At 39.0% G+C, this 25404-nt stretch overlaps 1 long non-coding RNA gene across 1 annotated transcript; it reads left to right on the top strand.

The window, feature by feature from the left end:
• Positions 1-45: 45 nt before the first annotated feature.
• On the top strand, positions 46-25039 carry LOC126187861 (uncharacterized). The gene is made up of 3 exons (XR_007537801.1): positions 46-87; positions 2980-3054; positions 24876-25039. It is a non-coding gene; the product is annotated as an uncharacterized LOC126187861 (long non-coding RNA).
• Positions 25040-25404: the final 365 nt, after the last annotated feature.

Genomic DNA, 25404 nt, shown 5'->3' with positions numbered 1-25404 from the left:
AAGTCATTTTATAGGTGGTGTAGTGGATAACACATCTGCCTATTAAGCAGGAGACCCGGGTTTCCCAGGTTTCTAGTCCCAGTCTTGGTACGTGTTTCAATTCACTATTTCACCTTATATCCGTATCAAAGAATAATAGTTAACAAGTCACCAGTGCTTCATTAGAAAATTTCTAAGAAAAAAGTTAATTTCACCTTCGCTGAGCACACACTATCATCATATAAAAATTTAAGATAAATTATTTTTGTATAATACAGTAGCAAAAAACTTCATTAAGCAATCACCACAACTTGGTGAGGACATGTGGTTGTAGACTGTTGAGCAACTGCAATTGACACAACTAGTTGCTGAACACTAGTTGAAAACAGTTGTCGTCTGTAACTGTTATCAGCTGCCAATCTTCCAACTCACTGTCTCAATATTTATTTTTCTTTAGCCTTATTCATGATTTATTGGCACTATATTACCATTTTTTAAAATTATTTACCTTCTGAAAAAGGAGTGCATGTACTTAGCTGCACCCTTCTACCCAGTGATCCTTTACTTACTTGGTTGTCAGTGACAACCACACTGCCATAAGTCTTTGCTCAAAATCCTTCTTAGATAATTTTGTTTCCTGATTGTGATCATCATTGTTTCAGTTTCTGATTCTCTTCCAATAATAGATCACTCTGAGATCTGATACTAGGGTGCCAGAAGGTATCTGACTCATTAGTTATCTTTGAAGTTCAGATTTGTCTTCGGCAGTGACTACTAAAAGTACCAACAGAAAAATGATATGTTCAGAAGACAAACTGTAAAGTGGGTACCAGCTGCTTCATTCTACCTTCCTGGACACCATAAATTCTGGCATGTGAACATATCTGTACTCTCTTTAACATGCAACTCACCTCTCACTCCCACAAATTCCCCTAACTGTTACTTGCTCAAACACAGTGACCCATTGCTGTAAGTTGCACTCCCATTTGACCATTCTCAACATTTTTCAGCTCAGCTCTTTGCCATTTTCTCTGTGTCTCTCTCTGTCACTGTCTCCTGCCTCACAGCCACAGTTTCCTTCATACTGTTCTATTGCTGTCTCCTCTCACTGTCAATGTCTCTGTCTTGCTCTCTCTACAGCTACTGTCTCATTCATTCCTTCCCATTGCTGCTCTCTTTTCTCACTGTCACTATCTCTCTCTCTTCCTCTTTGTCATTATTGTAGACTCACTCTTATTATCACTGGCTCTCACCCGCTTTCACTTTCTCCTCTTTATTCCTCTCCCACCACTGACACTGTCTCCACTCTTTTGCTTGCACTTTCTGTCACTGTCGACTATGTTCCATTGCCACTGTGTCCCTTTCTTTCTCTCACATTGCTACTATCTCTTTCACTCTTTGTATACAACTACTACTCTCTACTATCTTCTGGTATTTATTACCGGTATTCATCACTTCTCTCTCTCTCTCTCTCTCTCTCTCTTGCACTGCCACTGTCTTCTTCAAATAAAAAAGTGTGAATATATTCACATGCCAAAATTTTTAGGGATATTTGGGTGCTGAGCAAGGTAGAATGAGGCAGCTGATACTTCACTTTCCAGTCTGTCTTTTAAACAGGAGTATATTCACCTTTTTTGTGCTCCAATAGGAGCATTTTTCTACTGGTTCCCTTCTTTTCCCTCCCACAGCAGGGAATGCCACTCATATGAAAATAATTTCATGGATCAATATAATGTTGATAGTTTACTTATGTGAAACTGAAATAAAACACAACTAATTTTACAGTTTAGACAAAATTTTGCATCTACTTCAGTACTAGAACATGGGGTTCTCAGAAAACTTCTGATGATAACTGACACTTTACAGGATTTTTCTCTGTGCTACTTCACTTTATAAACTATAACTTTATAAACCATGTTTTTGCCCCATTCAGGATTTTACATGTATATTTTATGTGTATAAGTATGGTAACTTCGAACCTCTGTACCTTGAAAATGGATAAAGATCTCAAGAAAATTTCTGAGGCTGTTCAAAATCAGGATCTTAGGAATATATTGTAAAATATTTGCTATGCATAGCCATCTTGGAACCCGTGGCTTGGTTTTGATACAAAAATGGTGAAAACAACCCTTTTTTTGTGGTTTTCTAAGGAACAACACTTCAACTACTGGTGCCTCTATAACCCACCTACAGATCCACTGTAGACCAAATCAAATGCAAAAAGAATCAAATTGCTCCATTTGCCTAAGCAGAAGGAAGTGTGTGATATTCATACTTTGACCATATACTGTAAGACAGTGACATTAAGATGGTGCTCCAGTTGGGTCTAAAAATAGTTCTTAGTCCAAGGGCTATCCAAACCACTTGACCCTACCTTTTTATCACTGATAGAACCTGAGGTATGAGCCATGAAAGAAACCTATTTTAATGTGTTCGCTTTCGGAACATATTATTTAGTGCATGCTGTTGGATGTGTATCGATTATTCAGATATTTGTCAACTGGGTGATGTTTCGTTGATACAGAAATCTTCTCTTGATTATGCAGTATGTGCTGGAAGCCAGTAATTGAACACAATGCCTGTTTTTCTTGAAATAAATTCGACAGCACCTGTAAATGTAGCACATATTCGTGTGTGTGTGTGTGTGTGTGTGTGTGTGTGTGTGTGTGTGTGTGTGTGTGTGTGTGTGTGTGTTTTTTTCGTGGGCGCACGCGCACACTACATTCAACTAACTGGTATCTTTCTGAGATCACTGTTACGTACTTGTACCTGATTTCCTTATCCTGAAGTTTCACACACACACACACACACACACACACACACACACACACACACACACACACTTTCGCGCTTTCTGAAGATGACTTTGGCTGAAATCTGAATGCGTAACAATCTTTTTCTTGTGTCTGTCTGCAACTCAATGTGTCACCTTTGTGGTGAGGAACAATCTATCCTAATCATAATATTGTTAAAGTGTATAAAGTCATTGTTCTATTTCAGCATTTACTCTTGGACTGACCCACTTCTCCAAAATAGGCTGGTGATACACAGCATTTGAATATAGCAACTGCACAGGTATAGTACCTCCTATTCTAATCATCAGTTGAGATGAATCTACCAATGATTAACTGGAAAATTACAGTTTTATTAGTGGTGGCCATAATGAGACATCCTGTGAAACTTTACTAAATGCCTTCTCTGAAAATTATCTAGAACAGTTAGGAATCCCATTCAAGGTAGAAATATATTGGATCTAATGGGAAAAAACCTGACAGCTTTGAGGATTACCACATCAAAACTATCAGTGACCATGACACGGTTGCCATACTATTGATTACCAAAGTACAAAGAACAACTAAAAGAAGCAGAAACATATATAAACTAGATAAAAAAAATGAAAATTGTCATGTCCCAATGAGGAACTTGGCACTTTCTGGGGTGGGTAGTAGTATACAGAAGAACTCTGACACCAATTCAAAAGAATAGTTGACCAAGCACTGGATGGATATGTACCCAGTAGAACATTTCATAATGGGAGGAAACCTCTGTGGTGTAAAGTCACTGTAAAGAAACTTTTAAAGAAACAGAGATTACAGCATAACAGGTTCAAAACAAAGTGTAGGACTCCCTATATATAGAGAGAGATGCTTCATCAAATACATTTGGCTGTCACGGTAGCAATGCATGATGGCTTCAATGACTATCATTACAGAATATTGTTGAATGATATTTCACAAAACCCAAAAAAATTCTGGTCGTATGTAAAGGCTGGTGGTTCATGGTGTGGGTTCCTGTTGTCATGTCATAGTTCATGAACCATGGGCAACGTATGAGTGACCAAGTAAATGGTCCTAACAGTTGGGATGCCAGTTACTTTGGAATAAGGCTGGGCATCTTGGACATATTCTGAGTCATGGTCACCTTTGTGCTCCGACAGCAAAGACTACCAAATCCACCGGTTAGTCCCTCAACCATTAGGGGTAAAACTCAATGGGACCCTGGGCAAGTAAGGCTAGCAACCTGCCTCCCCGGTACTTTAAATATGATGCTGGCAACAATCAGAGCAAAATGCCTTGGACCTTTGGAGGTGACGGAGTCCCACCTCTAATTGACAAACCAGGGACACCTAAGATACGACTCGGGAAATGAATGGCAACGAGATGGGGAGCTATTAATATCATTGGGGGCTACTCTGGGAAGAAGGTAGAGCTGGCAGAGGCTGCAAGTAAGATGGGGTTGGATGTTTTAGCTGTTAGTGACATTCAGGTAAGGGGTGAGAAAGAAGAGGAAGTGGGAGAATACAAGGTCTACCTGTCAGGAGTCAAAGCAGGAATAGCACAATGGGGTGTAGGGCTTTACATCAGGAAAGAAATGGAACCCAGCATAGTTTCAATAAGGTATGTAAACGAACGACTGATGTGGTTAGATTTGACAATATCTAACAAGAAAATTAGGATTGTGTCAGTATATTCACATTGTGAAGGGACAGATCAAGATAAGATGGACAGTTTTTGTGACACACTCAGTGATGTAGTTGTTAAAGGACAAGGACAGTGTTCTGCTCATGGGTGATTTTAATGCCAGGATTGGAAATCGAACAGAAGGGTATGAAAAGGTTATGGGTAAATTTGGAGAGGATATGGAGGCCAACAGGAATGGGAAACAACTCTCGGATTTCTGTGCCAGTATGGGCTTAGTAATCACAAACTCCTTTTTTAAACATAAGAACATTCACCGGTATACTTGGGAAGGCAGGGGAACCAGATCTGTCATTGACTATATAATAACAGATCAGGAATTCAGGAAGGCTGTGAGGGACACGTGTATTCAGGGGATTCTTTGATGACACTGATCACTATTTTATCTGCAGTGAAATTGGTATTGTGAGGCCAAAAGTGCAGGTCAGGTCCATATGTAGGAGGATAAGAGTGGAGAAATTTCAGGATAAGGAAATCAGGCACAAGTACATAACAGTGATCTCAGAAAGGTACCAGATAGTTGAATGTAGTCAATTACAGTCATTGGAAAAGGAATGGACAAGGTACAGGGACACAGTACTAGAAGTGGCTAAAGAATGTCTTGGAACGATAGTGTGTAAAAGTAGGATGAAGCAAACAGCTTGGTGGAATGACACAGTGAAGGCAGCCTGTAAAAGGAAAAAGAAGGCGAATCAAAAATGGCTACATACTAGAACTCAGGTAGACAGAGAAAGTTATGTTGAAGAAAGAAACAAAGCCAAACAGATAACTGGAACATCCAAGAAGAAATCTCGGGAAGACTTTGGAAACAGGTTGGAGACTTTGGGTCAAGCTGCTGGAAAACCATTCTGGAGTGTAATTAGCAGTCTTCAAAAGGGAGGTAAGAAGGAAATGACAAGTATTTTGGACAGGTCAGGAAAACTGCTGGTGAATCCTGTGGATTCCTTGGGCAGATGGAGAGAATATTTTGAAGAGTTGATCAATGTAGGTGAAAATATGATCAGTAATGTTTCAGATTTCAATGTACAATGGGATAGGAATGACGACGGAAATAGGATCACATTTGAGGAAGTGGAGAAAATGGTCAATAGATTGCGGTGCAATAAAGCAGCTGGGGTGGATGAAATTAAGTTGGAACTCATCAAATACAGTGGAATGTCAGGTCTTAAATGGCTACCACAGGATAACTGAAATGGTGTGGGAGTTGAGACAGGTTCCATCAGACTGGACTAAAGCAGTAATCACACCAATCTTTAAACATGGAAACAGAAAAAAATTGTAACAACTACAGAGGTATCTCTTTAATCAGCATTGTGGGTAAAATCTTCTCAGGTATTGTTGAAAGGAAAGTGCGAGTATTAGTTGAGGACAAATTGGATGAAAATCAGTGTGGGTTTAGGCCTCTTAGTGGTTGTCAGGACCAGATCTTTAGCTTACGGCAAATAATGGAGAAGTTTTACGAGTGGAACAGGGAATTGTATCTATACTTTATAGATCTAGAAAAGGCATATGACTGGGTTCCTAGGAGGAAGTTATTGTCTGTTCTACAAGATTATGGCATAGGAGGCAAACTTTTGCAAGCAATTAAAGGTCTTTACATGGATAGTCAGGCAGCAGTTAGTTGATGGTAAATTGAGTTCATGGTTCAGAGCAGTTTTAGGGGTAAGACAAGGCTGCAACCTGTCTCCATTGTTGTTCATATTATTTATGGATCATATGTTGAAAACAATAGACTGGCTGGGTGAGACTGATATGTGAACGCAAAATAAGCAGTCTTGCATATGCGGATGACTTATTGTGATGGCAGATTCGATTGAAAGTTTGCAAAGTAATATTTCAGAGCTAAATCAGAAATGTAAGGGCTATGGTATGAAGATTAGCATCTCCAAAACGAAGGTAATGTCAGTGGGAAAGAGATATAAACGGATTGAGTGTCAAATAGGAGGAACAAAGTTAGAACAGATGAATGGTTTCATGTACTTAGGATGCATATTCTCACAGTATGGCAACATAGTGGAAGAACTGGAAGCGAGGTGTAGCAAAGCTAATGCAGTGAGTGCTCAGCTACGATCTACTCTCTTCTGCAAGAAGGAAGTCAGTACCAAGACTAAGTTATCTGTGCACTGTTCAATCTTTCGACCAACTTTGTTGTATGGGAGCAAAAGCTGGGTGGATTCAGGTTACCTTATCAATAAGGTTGAGGTTACAGATATGAAAGTGACTAGGATGATTGCAGGTACTAGTAGATGGGAACAATGGCACCCCGAGGGTGTCCACAATGAGGAAATCAAAGAAATACTGGGAATGAAATCTGTAGAGGTACCAGTCAGGGCGAACAGGCTTAGATGGTGGGGTCATGATACATGCGTGGGAGAAGCAATGTTACCCAAGAGACTCATGGGTTCAGCAGTAGAGGGTAGGAGGAGTTGGGGTAGTCCAAGGAGAAGGTACCTGGATTGGGTTAAGAATGATTTTGAAAGTAATAGGCTTAACATCAGGAGAGGCACCAATGTTAGCACTGAATAGGGGATCATGGAGGAATTTTATAATGGGAACTATGCTCCAGACTGAACACTGAAAGGCATAATCAGTCTTAAAAGATGATGATATGATGATATGATGATATGATGATATGATGATATGATGATATGATGATATGATGATATGATGATATGATGATGCACGATGGACCTGATGGTGGGATATTGGCAAATTGGGCTACATCCTGAATCAAAGAAGTATACAGCATTTCTGTTTGATGGTAAATCATATCGTTTCAATGTGTTACCATTCAGACTAAATATCTCAGTATCTGTATTTATATGTGCTCTGGATGAGGCATTAGGAAGAGATTTATTGGAGGATTTAATAATATATGTAGATGATATCCTCATAATGTCTGGTACCATGAGTAAGACCCTGAAAAGGCTTAAAGAAAAAGCTATTACAGTGAAATTGTCTAAATTGCACTTTTCATGACAAGAGCTTAAGTTTGTATGGTATATTGTAGGGGTGCAGGGGATTAGACTGAATCATGAGTGCATAAAAGCTGTTAAAGAATGTCCACTCCTTAGAAACATAAGACAATTGAAGGGATTTATAGGAATGGCTGTGTACTATAGATGGTACATATGAGGTCAAGAACTGAATGACCCAAGAGTTTTACGTTCATTAAGAAAGGGAATACTATGGGTTTGGGATCAAGAGGCAAATGATGTGTTCGAAAATGTAAAGAGTACTCATAGAATCATCAATATTGCATCATCTGAGTATGGGTGAGCAATTTAAAATTTCAACCAATGCATCTGATTATAGTATCACAGCAGAACTTTTTCAAGGAGAGTGGGGTCTAGATAATGTAAATCACAGATCCACAGCTTTTGCTAGCTGTAGTCTTAATAAACATGAATTCAACTACACAGCTACTGAAAAATAACTATTGGCAATAGTATGGAGTATCCAAAATTCCAAACACTAGTATTAGGATCAGAAATCAATATTTATACAGATCGTTAAGCTCTAGCTTTTATAATGAGTAGTCTGTTGTTACATAATATATTAATGCGATGTATGTTCCTACAGGAATATGACTTAGGATACAGTATGTAAAAGGTTCTGAGAATATTGTACCAGCCAGTTTGTCTAGATTACCAGTAGGCATAGAAGAGTTAAAACATATGGAGGGACCCAGCAAAATTTTTGCTGTTAATTTTATGATAGTAGAAAATCCGCACACCAGGGTACAAGAGGTGGCCCAAAGTATCATCATCGTGATCTCTGTTTTACAGAAATGTTTGCTATGTGTATCAGGAATTCCTTACCTCATGATCAAGCAGGAAAGTGGAAAAGGACAGGTCATAATTTGTTTTGGAGAGACAGTATAACATCGCAAAGTTGGCGCATTTGCATTCCGAAGTTAATGGAAGACGAAATTGTGTGGTATATTCATACAGGATATGGACACTTCGGAATAAAAAAAATGTATAGCTCATACAAATAAGTTCTATTATTTTAAGAAGCTAGGACATAAGTTAGCATCTTTAATTAGGACCTGTGAAATCTGTCAGAAGGTGAAAGAGAGTAACGCTTATGTTAAATACAAAATGTATCCAGTTATTACTAAATCGTTACATGATTTTACAGCAGCAGATTTTTTTGGACCAGTTCCTAAAGGAAAGGGAGGAGTGTCATACATTTTGGTCATCATAGAGTGCTGGTCAAAATATTTTAAGTTATATCCTATCAAAAGAGCAAATACACAGGTGGTTGTACACTGTTTGCAACAGTACTTTCTGGAGGTGGGACAATCAAAACGATTTCTCACAGGTGATGGGCCACAGTTTGTCAGTAATGAATTTAAAGAATTTCTAGCTTGGGAAGATATTTGTCAAGTATTAATATCCAACAATAACCCATCCTCGAATCTATGTGAAAGGGTTATGAAAGAATTTGGGAAATTGTCGCACCTACTGCCATGAAAAACATACTTTATGGACAATGAAAATTAAAGACTTTGAACTTATTTTAAATGAATTACCACATTTATCAACTGGATTAACACCTTTTGAAGTAATAGGCGAACCCTTTGTAGGAGAATCTCTCATTAAATGTTTTATTTGGCCTGAACATCTTACTGTCAACTACGAACTGAATCAAGAAATAGTTTCTAGAAATTTAGTTGAAAAGCCACAATAAAGAGTGAGTAAGCATAACGAGAAATCTGTAGAACTGCAGTACAAGGTTGATGACCTAGTCCTTGTAAAACAGAATCTTCAGAGCTCTGCCCTGAAGAAAGATACACATAAGTTTCTCCAAAAGTATTAAGGGCCATACCGGGTTCAAACAGTAATCCATCCGAAGACATTATTTTTGGTGGATCCTACAACTGGGTCAGAAAAAGGTAAGTACAGTGTAAAGGATATAAAGTTGTATAACTCCCAGCAACATTAACGTTCTGTGTTAACGGGCAGATTGATGACCGTCGGATCCTGAGTTGTTTTCGGTGTTTCTTCTGTAATAATTTTCCTGCACTGAATTCATCCAAACTCTTAAACTATTCTATCATCCCCCACTTAGAAGTACTGGTAAAAACCACACCAGCAAGAATTTGTTATTACGTCACCCAAAATTGCTCCTGGTATGTGACTGCGTCATCCTTGGCTGTTAGAGGGTTGTGCCCACTAGGAATTTTGACTGCCTCGTCCTCAGTTGTTAGAGGGTTTTACCCACTAGGAATTTTGGCTGTGTTGTCCTTGGTTGTTAGAGGGTTGTGCCTGCTAGGAATTTTGATTGCATCTTCCTTGGTTATTCCAGAGATGCCCCTACCTGTCTTCATGACTCGTCCCAGCTCACCCCAACTTATCCCGACTTAACTATGCAGCAACATGAGGTGGGAATTGGTATGCATATTATCCCTGAAATAATACAGATTAAATCTGCCTAGCCAGCCATTCTCTCCCACGGTTTTGATTGTAGTGGTGACAGCAACCGACACGGTCTCCACATATAGTTAGGTTTTATTTTTGGCTGAATTAGTGCTTGGAAGTAATCTCTTCGCTATTTTTCTGTGCAAATCTGTATGAACTTTCAAAATAATTTCTGAAATTGTGGGAATACCATTCTCATACTGAATGTAAGATAATCAAGTGAAAGTCATTGAAACATATTTTTCTTAGTAATCTGAAGACGGGAGGGTTTGTATCGATGTCAAAAAGGGGTGGGTAGTGTAGGTAAAAGCACGATTTACACTAACAGATAAATCATGACTAACAAGTATCTTCCATGAGTTGAATAATATGTGTAGACATAGTATCTACTAAGATTATAAAAGTTGAGAAGTGGAAGAAGACTCTAGGTCATTAGAGGAGGTACTAAGAAGTGAGAGTGAAGTGTAAAACAGAGTTTAATTTTACCACAAAATATTTAATTATAGTGTACATAAAGAGGTATACTAGGGCAATGAACCATGAGGCCTACTCATAAAGGATAAGGGGGATGAACCCAGCATTTGCTAAGGATATAGAGCAGGTGTCCCTACATAGAGATAGGACGACCTGTGGCCTGATGAATAGGGATGTTTTGTAAAGGGGAGTACCTACCAGAACAGGAGGAGGAAGTGCACTCATACGGCCAACCCACATGTAAAGTATAGGTACTGATCCTAGGGGAAAAGGACAGTACCGTGACAGAAGTCACACATTTAATAAGAATCATTCTTATTAAGAATTATTAATGAGAATTATTCTTAAATTCTATGTACCACTAGCTTTATTATGTTTCAGGTAAGTTTATGAGTGTCAAAACACAACACTTTTATTTAGCCCAGAGTTCCACCAGACTACAAACTACTATAAATAATGGTACTGGTACATAATAAGGAAAAAATAGTACAAAGAATTGGAATAAAGAATAAAGTACTCAAGTGTCATGAACACCTGGAATTTATGATTGGATAAAGAGCAGAAGAAAGAAAAAAATTGGTCCTCACATTTTTTAGATGTTGAAAGAGCTAACTCCAACATTGATTGCAATATTCACATTTTATAACTAAAGTAAAATAATAAAAAAATGGAATAGCTAAATAATAAGAAAAATGGTATTCACAGTTATTAAAAGAACAAGGTATACTGCTGAAAGATGAATTGTTATTCTACGTGACATAAATGTACATAATGATGGTATATAAAATACCAAGTGTTGGATCTGAGGAGGAGGGGAATATGTAGTGCTTTGAGAATTTCTGTGTGAATTCTAGAACCAATTGGCCTTCCTCTCTCTCAAACCCTGAACATTTTAAATAGAAGTTTGAGAGAGATGAATCCAACCTACTGCATATTGCATGTTTGTGTATGCAGGTCTAAAAACAGTCACGAGCAAAATGGGGATGCAGTGGCCAAATGGCGGCTGACAAGTACCTAATCTATGATCCATAGAGTTTCAGTGTATGTGTAGAGAAGAGCCTGTGCTATTCTTTACTGGTTTAGTGACTGTGATGAAGAAATGAGATTAGATGTCTAAGTAATTCATGTGTTGGAGTTGCTAGAAGCAAGACATGTTCATATTTTCTGGTGGTTATTATACCAACCCTGTTGTGAATGTATTCTAATAGTCTAATGTTTGACGACTTGGTTGACTTGCATGAGTTCGGATATTTATATGAGAAGTGGTGAATTTATTTCTTGTGGAAGTTGAAATATACCATGACTGACCTAAAAGAATTCTTCCACTACCAAATTATTTCAAGAGTAGAGAGAGAGTCTGATAAATCCCCTTAACCAGCGTTACTCTTCAGAAAAAGCATTTTTGGAGATTGATGTGGCCGGCTATCCAGAGAAGAAGATTGGCTGTGCATACCAAGTAAGTCAACCTGTAGGAGAGAGGTGGGGAATTTGCAAAGCAGATCCACATTGCTTCTTGTCGTCTGAACTGTTAGAGCGTAAGTATTGCCTTGCTGCTTTCAACATTTCTATGGGATCCAAACTGATCTTCCCTGAAACTTCCTGGCAGATTAAAATTGTATGCTGGACCAAGACTCGAACTTGGGACCTTTGCATTTCACCGGCAAGTGCTCTACCAACTAAGCTACGCAAGCACGACTGACATCCTGTCCTGACAGCTTCAATTTCACCAATACCTCGCCTCATACCTTCCAAACTTAACAGAAGTTCTTCTGAACAACTTGCAGAACTAGCATTGCTGGAAGAAAGGATACTGTGGAGACATGGCTTAGCCACAGCGTAGGGGATGTTTCCAGAACGAAATTTTCACTCTGCAGCAGAGTGTGCTCTGATGTGAAGCTCTCTGGCAGATTAAAACTGTATTCCAGACCAAGACTTGAACTTGGGACCATTGCCATTCATGGGCAAGTCCTCTACCAACTGAGCTACCCAAGGATGAGATACATAAAAAACAGAACCAAAAATTTACGTTCCTAGCTTTTGGAACAAATGTTCCTTCATCAGGGAGGAGAGAGGGGAAAGAAAGGGAAGAAGGGAAAATAGATTCAGTTACTCACAACCCAGGTTATGAAGCAACAGGGAAAGGAAAACAGAGAGGGTAGCAAGGATGGAGGCATGGTTGTCAGAGGGAAGCCAAGTACTGTAAGTACTGTGCCAGCTTCAAACCAAAGAGGTTGCATACAGAAGTGAGAAGGTGTATAGTATAAAGATAAACACAACTATGTAGGATGAAAATATGTGTGAATGGCTAAAGAGAAAAGAGAAATAGGAGAAGACTGAAGAGTAAATGGGAGTGAGGTTGTTTAACATATGTTCAGTCCATGGGGATGGCGGGATGAAAGGATGTGTTGGAGTGCAAATTCCCATCTCCACAGTTCAGAGGGACTGGTGTTGGGTGGGAGAAGCCAAATGGCACATACGGTGTAGCAGGTTCCTAGGTCCCTAGAATAATGCTGGAGGGCATGCTCCACTACTGGGTATTGGGCATCTCCTAGGTGGACAGTTCGTCAGTGTCCGTTCATGTGCTCAGCCAGTTTAGTTGCTGTCATACCAATGTAAAAGGCTGTGCAGTGCAGGCATCACCTGCAGACTCTCATCCTACATCAAAGACACAAATCACTTCCTAGAATGCCTCAAATCCATTCCCACTCCTCTCCCGCCTGAAACCTTTCTTGTCTCCATAGATGCTGCATCCCTTTACACAAACATCCCACATACCCATGGTCTCTCTGCCCTTGAGCACTACCTCTCCCAACGCCCACCCAAAGATCTTCCAAAAACCTCGTTCCTTATCACACTTACCAACTTCATCCTCACTCATAATTACTTCACTTTTGAAGGCCAGACCTACAAATAAATCAGGGGAATTGCCATGGGAACCAGGATGGCTCCGTCCTATGCCAACCTCTTCATGGGCCGCATGGAGGAGGCTTTCCTGAAGACCCAACAGCTGCTTCCCCTGGCCTGGTATGGGTTTATAGATGACGTCTTTGTGGTCTGGACTCATGGTGAAAAAACACTCCTCAATTTCCTCCATAACCTCAACTCCTTTTCGAATCTGAATTTCACCTGGTCCTTCTCCAACACCCAAGCCACCTTCCTGGATGTTGACCTTCATCTTGTTGAAGCTCACATACACACCTCTGTCCATATCAAACCCACAAACAAACAACAGTACCTTCACTTTGATAGCTGCCATCCATTCCACATCAAACGCTCCCTTCCCTACAGCCTAGGTATTTGTGGCAAACGTATCTGCTCCAGTGACGAATCCCTCAACAATTACACCAATAACCTGACCAGTGCTTTCCTCTCCTGCAACTATCCTGCAGACCTTGTCCACATACAGATCTCCTGAGCAATACATTCCTCCCCATCCAACAACAATGTTCCTACGCCCAGACCACACAGAAGCATCCGCCTTGTCACCCAATATTATCCTGGCCTCGAAAACATAAACAAATTACCCCACCAGGGATATGACTTTCTCAAGTCAACCCCTGAAATGAGATCATCCCTTGACAAAATTCTCCCCACACCACCCAGAGTTGCCTTCCGTCGCCTCCCCCCCCCCCCCCCCCCCAACCTCCGTAACATCCTTGTTAAACCCTACAATATTCCCAGACTACCTTCTCTACCCAGCTGTTCCTACCCCTGTAACCGACCCCGCTGCAAAACCTGCCCCATGCATCCCCCCACATCCACATACTCCAGCCCTGCTATTGGCAAAACACACAATTTAAGGCAGGGCCACGTGTGAAACTGCACCTGTCATTTATCAACTGACATTCCTGCACTGCACAGCCTTTTACATTGGTATGACAACAACTAAACTGGCTGAGCACATGAACGGACACAGATGAACTGTACGCCTAGGAGATGCCCAATACCCAGTAGTGGGGCATGCCCTCCAGCATAATTCTAGGGACCTAGGAACCTGCTACACTGTATGTGCCATTTGGATTCTTCCACCCAACACCAGTCCCTCTGAACTGAACTGCGGAGATGGGAACTTGCACTCCAACACGTCCTTTCATCCCACCATCCCCCTGGATTGAACCTACGTTAAACCACCTCACTCCCATTTACTCTTCAGTCTTCTCCTCTTTCCCTTTCCTCTTTAGCCACTCACACATCTTTTCATCCTACATAGTTGTGTTTATCTTTATACTATATACCTCCTCACTTCTGTATGCATCCTCTTTGGTTTGAAGCTGGCACAGTACTTACAGTAGAATATCTTTGGCTTCCCTCTGACAACCATGCCTCCATCCTTGCTACCCTCCCTGTTTTCCTTTCCCTGTTGCTTCATAACCTGGGTTGTGAGTAACTGAATCTACTTTCCCTTCTTCCCTTTCTTTCCCCTCTCTCCTCCCTGATGAAGGAACATTTGTTCCGAAACCGAAGAACATAAATTTTCGGTTCTGTTTTTTGTGTATCTGTTGGCTGTACTGAGCAGAGGTAAGTACTGGCCAGCCCCTCTATCTCTTTGTTAGTATTTGTTTCACATCTTTATATGAGATTTTCCATTAATCATTTAGGCTACCCAAGGATGACTCACACCCCATCCTCACAGCTTTAATTAAGCCAGTACTTCGGCTCCTACCTTCCAAACTTTGCAGAAGCTCTCCTACATACCTTGCAGAACTAGCACTCCTGGAAGAAAGGATATTGCGAAGACATGGCTTAGCCACAGCCTAGGGGATGTTTCCAGATTGAAGTTCTGCAAGGTATGCAGGAGAGCTTCTGCAATGTTTGGAAGGTAGGAGACAAGGTACTGGCAGAATTAAAGCTGTGAGGATGGGGTGTGAGTCGTGCTTGGGTAGCTCAGTTTGTAGAGCACTTGCCCGTGAAAGGCAAAGGTCCCGTGTTCGAGTCTAGGTCCGGCATACAGTTTTAATCTGCCAGGAAGTTTCATATCAGCACACACTCTGCTGCAGAGTGAAAATTTCATTCTGGAAACATCCCCTAGGCTGTCGCTAAGCCATATCTCGGCAATATCCTTTCTTCCAGGAGTGCTAATTCTGCAAGGTATGCAGGAGAGCTTCTGTAAAGTTTGGAAGGTAGGAGACGAGGTACTGGCTTAAAGTTCTAAGGATGGTGCATGAGTCGTGCTTGGGTAGCTCAGTTGGTAGAACACTACCCACAAAAGGCAAATGTCCTGAGTTCGAGTCTCGGTCAGGCACACAGTTTTAATCTGCCAGGAAGTTTCATATCAGTGCACACTCCGCTGCAGAGTGAAAATTTCATTCTGATCTTCCCTGAGGTTGGCTTCTATCAGTTTTTTCATTCATCTGTAAGGATTTTGTGTTAGCATTTTGCAACTGTGACTTATTAAACTGATAGTTTTGTAACATTTACACCTGTCTGCACCTCCTTTTTTTGCGACTGGAATTATTATATTCCTCTTGAAGTCTGAGGGTGTCTCGCCTGTCTCGTACATCTTGCTCACCAGATGGATGAGTTTTGTCAGGGCTGGCTCTACCAAGGCTATCAGTAAAATTAATTGAATGTTGACTGCTCCTGCAGCCATGTTTCAACTTAGGTGCTCTGTCAAATTCTTCTAGCAAGATCATATCTAAAATTTCATCTTCATCTACATCCTCTTCCATTTCAATAATACTGCACTCATGTATGTCATCCTAGTATAGGCCCTCTATATATTCCTACACCTTTCTGCTTTACTTTCTTTGCCTAAGACTGGTTTTCCATTTGAGTTCCTGATGTTCATACAGGTCTCTTTAATTTTTCTGTAGGCAGTATCTATCTTACCCCTGGTGATACATGCTTCAACATCATTACATTTGTCCTTTTCTGCTTAGCCATTTTGCACTTCCTTTCAATCTCATTTTTGAGATGTTTGTATTCCTTTTTGTCTGCTTAATCCATTGCATTTTTAAATTTTCTTCTTTCATCAATCAAATTCAGTATCTCTTGTGTTACCCATGGATTTCTTCTAGCCCTCATCTTTTTTACCTACTTGATCCTCTGCTGCCTTCACTTTCATCTCTCAAAGCTACCCATTCTTATTCTACTGTATCTCTTTCCCCTGTTCTTGTCAATCGTTCCCTAATGCTCTCTCTGAAACACTCTACAGTTTCTGGTTCTTTTAGTTTATCCAGATCCCATCTCCTTAAATTCCAACCTTTTTGCAGTTTCTTCAGTTTTAGTCTACAGTTCATAAATTCTGGTCAGAGTCCACATCTGCCCCTTGAAATGTCTTAAAATTTAAAACCTGGTTCCTAAATATGTCTTACCATTATGTAATCTACTTGAAACCTTTCAGTATCTCCAGGCCTCTTCCATATATACAATCTTCTTTCATCATTCTTAAACCAAGTGTTAGCTATGATTCAGTTATGTTATGTGCAAAATTCTGCCAGGCAGCTTTTTCTTTCATTCCTTACCCTCAGTCCACATTCACCTACTACTTTTCCTTCTCTTCCTCTTCCTACTATCGAATTCCAGTCCTCCACACTATTAAATTTTGATCTCCCTTAACTATATGAATAATTTCTTTTATTGCATCATACATTTCTTCAGTCTCTTCATATGTGGAGCTACTTGGCATATAAACTTGTACTGTGGTAGGTGTGAGATTTGTGTCTATCTTGCCTACAATAATGTGTTCACTATGCTGTTTGTAGTAACTTATCCACATTACTATTTTTTTTATTCATTATTAAACTTATTCCTGCATTGTCCTTATTTGATTTTGTATTTATAACCCTATATTCACCTGACCAGAAGTCTTGTTCCTCCTGCCACTGAACTTCCCACTATATCTAACTTTAACCTATCTAGTTCCCTTTCTTAATTTTCTAAGCTACTTGCCCAATTAAGAGATCTGACATTCCACGCTCTGATCCAAAGAATACCAGTTTTGTTTCTGCTGATAATGATGTTCTCCTGAGAAGTCTCTGTCCAGAGATCCAAATGTGGACTATTTTACTTCTGGAATAGTTTACCCAAGAGGATGCCATCATCATATAACAATACAGTAAAGCTGCATGTCCTCATGGAAAAGTTATGGCTGTAATTTTCCCTTGCTTTCAGCCGTTCACAGTATCAGCACAAAAAAGCCATTTTGGTTGATGTTACAAGGCCACATCAGTCAATCATTTAGACTGTTGCCCAAGAAACTACTAAAAAGGCTGCTGCCCTTCTTCAGGAACTACATGTTTGTCTGGCGTCTCAACAGACACCCCTCTGCTGTGGTTGTACCTATTGTACAGCTATCTGTATCCCTGAGGTATGCAAGCTTTCCCACCAATGGCAAGGTCCATGGTTCATAGGGGTAGGCATTGTGTGTATGCTGGAAGAATAAAAATATTCATAGTAAGTGATGGGAATGAGAGTCATTATTTATCGGAGTAATTCCCATGCCTGCTCCCCACTACCTACAGCAGTGACCCCATTGTTTCCTTTTCAACCATGCCACAAAATACCAAGCTATACTTGTGCTGGCAAACCACTGATCACCATGGGATACAAACTTCATGCTGTGAAGAATATGCCCCATGACGATGCTTCATTGTCCGGCATCATTACAGACTATTTATTTGTGCATATATTTGGTGTTCTCACTGATTCCCAGACAATATAACCATTGCAAATGTGGTTCTTGAATGGTTGACAGTGTTCTCATTGTTTCAACTACTACCAAACCATGGCATTGTTACCACTCACCAAACAGATGAACACACTAAATCGCAAATAAAGTACGATGTTATCAGTGAAGGTGGTGAGACAAAGTCTGCCACTCGCTTAATTAACTGTGCTACATCAGCATAAGAGTCGAGGGACATGAAAGGGAAGCAGTGGTTGGGAAGGGAGTGAGACAGGGTTGTAGTCTCTCCATGATGTTATTCAATCTGTGTATTGAGCAAGCAGTGAAGGAAACAAAAGAAAAATTCGGAGTAGGTATTAAAATCCATGGAGAAGGTTCACCGATGACATTGTAATTCTGTCAGAGACAGCAAAGGACTTTGAAGAGCAGTTGAACAGAATGGATGGTGTCTTGAAGGGAGGATATAAGATGAACATCAACAAAAGCAAAACGAGGATAATGGAATGTAGTCGAATTAAGTCGGGTGATGTTGAGGGTATTAGATGGCAAGGAAAGTGTTTCTGAAGAAGAGAAATTTGTTAACATGGAGTATAGATTTAAGTGTCAGGAAGTCATTTCTGAAAGTATTTGTATGGAGTGTAGCCATGTATGGAAGTGAAACATGGACAAGAAGAGAATAGAAGCTTTTGAAATGTGGTGCTACAGAAGAATGCTGAAGATCAGATGGGTAGATCACATAACTAATGAGGAAGTATTGAATAGGATTGAGGAGAAGAGAAGATTGTGGCACAACTTGACCAGAAGAAGGGATCAGTTGGTAGGACATGTTCTGAGGCATCAAGGGATCACCAAATTAGTATTGGAGGGCAGCGTGGAGGGTAAAAATCGTAGAGGGAGACCAAGAGATGAATGCACTAAACAGATTCAGAAGGTTGTAGGTTGCAGTACATACTGGGAGATGAAGAAGCTTGCACAGGATAGAATAGCATGGAGAGCTGCATCAAACCAGTCTCAGGACTGAAGACCACAACAACAACAACAACACATAACATGGTCGAAAAATATATGCCCATTGTTGATAGCGATAGTGAAAACCCAATTAGTCATGATGACATAGTATTGCGAGATCGCACAATTGAAGTTCAGGTGCCATGCATGCCTTCTGCTGAAGGCTTAAGTAGATCAGAGATGAGTGTTGCAGGAGTGACAAAAAATAGCAATGCTCCACAGCAGAATAACCTTCACAACACAATGTTTGCAATTGACGAGACAATGTCATGCTTCTCCCAGAGTGACATACTGCTCATCAATGAAACATAAGAAAGCGATCTAAATCTTGACAACATGGTAGAAACACCACTTGTTTGCAACACAAACATTAACTTGGGAAGTGCAGAGGACAGCAACCACAGTACTACAACTGAAGCACTGCTGTGGTAGTTACTGTCTAACATAAATGCAAAATTTGATGACATGAACCACAATATGAACACCAATTTCAGTAATTTGTCACAAGATATGAACTTGGTAAAACAGCGACAAAACAGTTAGCCAAGATATGAACATGGTAAAACAGCAACAAAATACTGTTACACAAGGTCTAAATGCAATGAAGGAAGAACAAAAACAAGTATTCGTGGATTTGCAAGACATGGTCTCACAGAAATTCAATGGCTTAGCCAAAAGTTTTTGCGATGAAATAAATGAAAAATTGAATGATATGAATACATAGGTAAGGCATGAAGTGCTTTCTGAAGTTAACAGTAACCTTAAGGAGCTAAAACAAAAGGTAGATTCTTTTAATCATCACAATGTAATAGAGCAACAAAGAAAATAAAGAAAATCACAGATGCAAACACAAACATTGAAGCCACACAAGTCTATCAACTAGTTTTGCAGACAAGGGTTTGCCAAGACATTTACAGTTTCCTACATTCACTGCTGAAGGTAAAAGGATGAATCCCATAGTATTTATCAGTGCCTTTAATCATGTATTACCTCACAACTGGATGGAAGCACAAAAAATCAGATTTGTTGTGGGATATACACAAGGTGATGTGCTCTTATGGGCAACTGAAGTGGCCGAATGTTGCAGCACTTGTACCCAATTTGAACAAGTTTTCCTCGACAAATACTGGTCAGAAAAACTGAGACATGAGGTTTTTGACCCCACATCATTCAATGGCAAATATGGTAGTCTACGTGGATACTTTGAAAAATACCTGAACAAGACATGCTACTGGACAAACCCAGTATGACGGATAGACGTGTTAAAAATTTTGAAAAGTTGTTTACCATCACATATTAGAAAAAAATTAGCCACAATGTGAGAGTGACACAGAATATTTTTTGTCAGTACTTGATTCTAACAACTTAATCTATAAGGAAAGACCTGTACCCAACAGAGTAACAGAAAATCAGGCACAACAACAACATGATTATATAAATCAGTCAGCGCAACATGATTTAAACACACACACAGCAAGGTTGGTACACACAGCAGCAAAATTACATATGCAGAGGTAATGAGTACACTAATGGGAATGGAAAAAACAAATAATTTAAAAGAAATTTTCAAAACACCAGGAGTAATTTCAGCACATGAGCGAATTACAATTCACCATCACCAGGCCCTATGCCAAACAAAATAGAAACAGTCAGCCACAGCAGTGGCCAATGCACAGCAACAATGCCATGCCTTACAGCAGCAAACAACACAAATTGGCGAAGTACACACACACACACACACACACACAGTGCAACTCACTGAAATTTCTCCAGGTAATGAACTAAGTCACACTATACTGTTGGAAAACACCAACCAGTCATAGTTAAGCCCCAAGCTATTGACATCTCAGGGAGTGGGGCAAGGCAGAACTACAAACATGTTTCATAAGATTTGACAAAGAAGGTGACATCAAGGATGATTTGTATCAGCAAGAGTTAGATATAGTAGATAAAGTCAAAGAACAAATACAAGCAATCATTAAGGTGAACATATTTAATGTTGACACACAGTTAATTTTAGATACAGGTTCAACTACTAACCTAATGTCAAATGCATTTTTTTTTTTATGAACTGAAGAGAGGCAAATTCCCTGCATTTCCTGTAAAAAAAAAATAAAAAAAAAAAAAAAAGCAAGGCACAAACTGCTACAGGCAGTATGACTAAATTGGTTAAGCATCAGGCACTTATTCCATTGCAAATTGAACATATGACAGTGAAGTGCAACTGTCTTGTAATTGACAAACTTATAGTTAGTCTTATTGGCATGGACACGTTTAGAACATACAAAAAACAGATTGACATGGGTAATGGCAAGTGCCACTTTTTTTTGTAAAGGATCAGATCTCTTCTATTGATTTAATCAAAAAACATGAAGGTAATGAAAACAAACCAGAGTCAAATGTAACAGTACAATATTCCTTTCCAGCTGTATATTTCACAAACGAATTTGATACTGAACAAGAAGCAAACACTGAGGTTTGTTACAAAAATGTAGAGCAGAAACTAAGTGAATCGCAGATACTAAATGAGATGCAATGACAAGAACTTTCTAACTTGTTATTTATGTATGCCAATGTTTCCAGTAAGGAGCCAGGAGTAATCAAAGACTATGAATATAAGTTTGAAATCTATTCGCATGAAACTTTTTGTGTAATGTCATATCCTATTCAATCAGCAAAATGAGAGGTAGTAAGGGAAGAGATCAATCATATGATTAAATGGGGGATTATACAACCTTCATTTTCACACTACTGTAGCCCAATATTATCAGTAAGCAAACCAGATGGTTCTGTAAGATTAGTTCTCAATGCTAGAGATGTCAATAAGATTATAGTACCAGTGTGCATAAGACCAGACAGCTTGGACGAACAGCTTCTAAAGTTTTACAATACAAAACACTTCAATATACTCGATCTCAAGATATCCTACTGGCAAATAAAGCTCTATGAAGAAAGTCGAAAATATACTGCATTTGTTTGTGGGGGCAGAAGGTATGAATTCCGTGTTCTACCTTCGGGACTGAACATTAGAGCAGGAGTATTTATATCTGCATTGGACAAGGTTTTAGGACCAGAATTACTTATAAAAGTCACTGTCTATGTAGACAACCTGCTAATAGCCACACCCACTTGGTTAGAATGTATCAGGCTCAGTGAATAGGTGCTTCAATGACTTGCAAATCACGGAGTAACAGCCAATTTTAAAAAGTCTATTTTTGGTAAGGAGCAAGTCAAATTTTTAGGACATGGGTCAGAAGAAGGCATATTACCTGATCCAAAAAAAACTTGATGCCATATGAAGCTGTCCAGCTCCAAGGAATAAAAAACTACAAGCCTTTTAAGGACTAGCTTCATTTTTTCATAAATTTGTACCATAACAACTGATTAACAGTGATACATTGCTCAACTTGTTATGAAAAAAAAATAGACTTTGCTTATGGGATGACAAATGTGAAGAGGACTTTAATAATATTAGGCAGGCATTAGTCAATGAAAACATTCTTATCCACCCTGATATGTCCAAGGATTTTTGTCTAGGCACAGATGCCTCATCTCAAGGACATGTTTGTTACAGATGTGAGAAGAAGAAGAAAGTAAGGAAGTACTCAAGGTCATCAGTTTTGCTAGTCACACATTATCAAAAGCAGTGTCAGAATTGGAAAATTTAGTGGTAATATTAGCATTTAAGAAGTCTGGATATTTTTTATGGGGTAAGAATACCAAAGTTTACTGTGACCATCAGTCACTCATTTCTCTTAACATGTAATCTATTGTACCACAGATTAGCTAGGTGGTGTCTATAATATTTACAAGAATTCAATTTTGAGATAGTTTATATTGAAGGAAGTCAGAATTTTATTGTGGATGCCTTGTCCCGGTTTCCACAACGTTTAGAGGAATTTGGTGAATTAACAGAGCAGGGTGCAGAAATCAGAACGTTGTTAATGCAAGGTACAGCACAACAGTCTGATTGCCATAAGTTTTGTAAGCAGATGAAAATTATACAACAGCAAGATCACAGATGGAGTAAAGTCATGCAAAACCTTAAGCAAGATGAAGGTGGAAACATAAGTAGGTGGTATTGGGAGTACAAGGGCATTTTGTTTCATAGGGAACATGAAAAATCTGATCAAAGGTGTGTGTGTATTCCCGAAGATTAAATCAACAAATTCATAAGTCACACACATGAAGTATGGGGACATTATGGAGTAGGCAAGTGTACAGAAAAAAATGCAGCACTTTGTTATTTTCCAAATTTGAGAAGGTGAGTCCTACAGGTATTAAGATAGTGCGCAATATATCAAAAGTCAAAACAGTCCAATGTGTCAAAATAAACTGAGCAACACCCAATACTCACAAAAAAACCCTCTAGATATAGTATCTCTGGATATAGCTGGTCCATATCCAAGAAGTGAAGGAGGAGTAAGATACATAGTAGCACTATAAGATATTTTCATGAAACATATAAAAATGTATGCCATTAAAAATGCAACAGCCACAAATATCAGAAAAATAATTGAGGGAGACTATTTGAGAAGAGTAGCAACTACTAACTGATAATGCTTCATATTTTGTTGGCCAAAAGTGGAAACAATTTATGACCTCACAGGGCATAAAGCACATATTAGTGAGCCTTTTTCATCCAGAAGCAAGCCCAGTTGAATGAGTCTTTAAGGAATTTAACTGGTTTATTAGGAAATACACCCCTCATAAACACACTCAATGGGTTGAATACATAATTCCTTTCATGCAAGTTGTCAATAACCTTCCACATTCTTCAACAGGTTTCACACCTTATGAATTGATGTTCTGGATGAAGCAAACAAATGAGTCACCCATACCAAAGGTACCCACTACAGAAGTGACACTACAAGACAAAATCAAACAAGCCATGATTACACTAGAAAAGAGGGCAGAGTATAGAAAGAAAATTTATAACAAAAAACTGAAATGTGTTACACAGTTTCTTGAAGTGCGAGTCCTCTTACGGATGCACCCTAAATCAATAAAATTTGGCAAACTGAATAAGTGGCAATTACTCTATTGAGGACCATATGTATTTTCCAAAATATCATATCCTGGGATGTACAGGTTAGTTTATGAGAAAACAGGAAGAGACAAGGGTCTCCACTCTCACAAAGATATAAAGGCCTTTATAGATTGATGAATCATGTTAACATTTATTTTTTATAGCAAGATAATTGTACATAGTGTACATAATTCTAAGTGTGTTTTTTCTTCTGGAGGGTATTTTAAGATAAAGTAATGTGTATAGCTATAAGTAATTCTTTTGATTTGTACACATAGGCATAAAATTAATGGCAATGAGAAGTGATACACCACTTCATGCATAGAGAAGTATAAACAAAATTAGCATATGGCTCAGGTGTCATGTGCTCAACAATACACAGTGACGTCAGTAGCAGGAGACGAGACATTGACCCGTGCACATGCGCGACAGACTGACAGAAGATGCAATCAAAATACGAATGCAATATGTACCCAACTTAAATAAAAAGTAAACGGAAATACTATGCAAATACATCTACTATCTAAGAACTAGTGAACCTATTGATATATGTACAGAGAGATTTAATTAAATACTAAGCTATGTACAACATATTTACAACCAAAAGGAAGCAGTATGAAAAACTATACAAGATGTGTAAGCTAAGGACTAATGACAAAATACTGTAAGAAATGTCAGATAATTTTCTTTGCAGGGTAAATGATCATAAAGGTTAACAGAATAAATGTATGTCTATGAATTTAAACAAAATACGGAAATATCTGTGGACATATTCAATGACCAAATGTATCAGTGGCCATCAAGCTACGAAATGCAATTAGTTATGTGTTAGTTTTAAATTTTTTTTCTATCAGTGACCAGTGCATCGTCACAGTGCAAAAGAAGAGTAGCAGGTACCAAATGAAGAAATGGGCTGCACATTGAATAAACAATTCAGTCATAAGGATATTTATACAAGGGCCATAAGGCAAATGAAAAATGAAATATGCATCATTGAAGTGTGTCTCCATGACAATTATCAGTACCTATTCGCTGCAGAGTACATATAAACCTTTAAGCGTGATATGTTACAAAAACCAATTAAATATTTTTTATCGTGTCACATGAAAACTTGAACAATGACATTTCTAGGTATTCGAGAAATATAAGTATATGATGGTTAAACTGACATGTTTCACACTAAGCTACATGTGAATTGAAATAAACAGCAGTAGCACATGAAGAAACAACACGAAATTTCATCAATGATTAGTCAGTACACATTATTTACATGAAAGAAATGTTCCTTGGCAACTAGTCCATGATTGTACAAGTAACATTTCCTCAGTAAAAGCCTGAAGATGGCCTTGTAAGCCAAAAACTGGTTAACAATAAAAGTAATAT

Source organism: Schistocerca cancellata, chromosome 5 (assembly GCF_023864275.1).
Source record: "Schistocerca cancellata isolate TAMUIC-IGC-003103 chromosome 5, iqSchCanc2.1, whole genome shotgun sequence".
In the NCBI taxonomy this organism is placed as follows: domain Eukaryota; kingdom Metazoa; phylum Arthropoda; class Insecta; order Orthoptera; family Acrididae; genus Schistocerca; species Schistocerca cancellata.
Note: the sequence above shows the minus strand (reverse complement) of the source record. Positions and strands in the feature narration are given on the sequence as shown.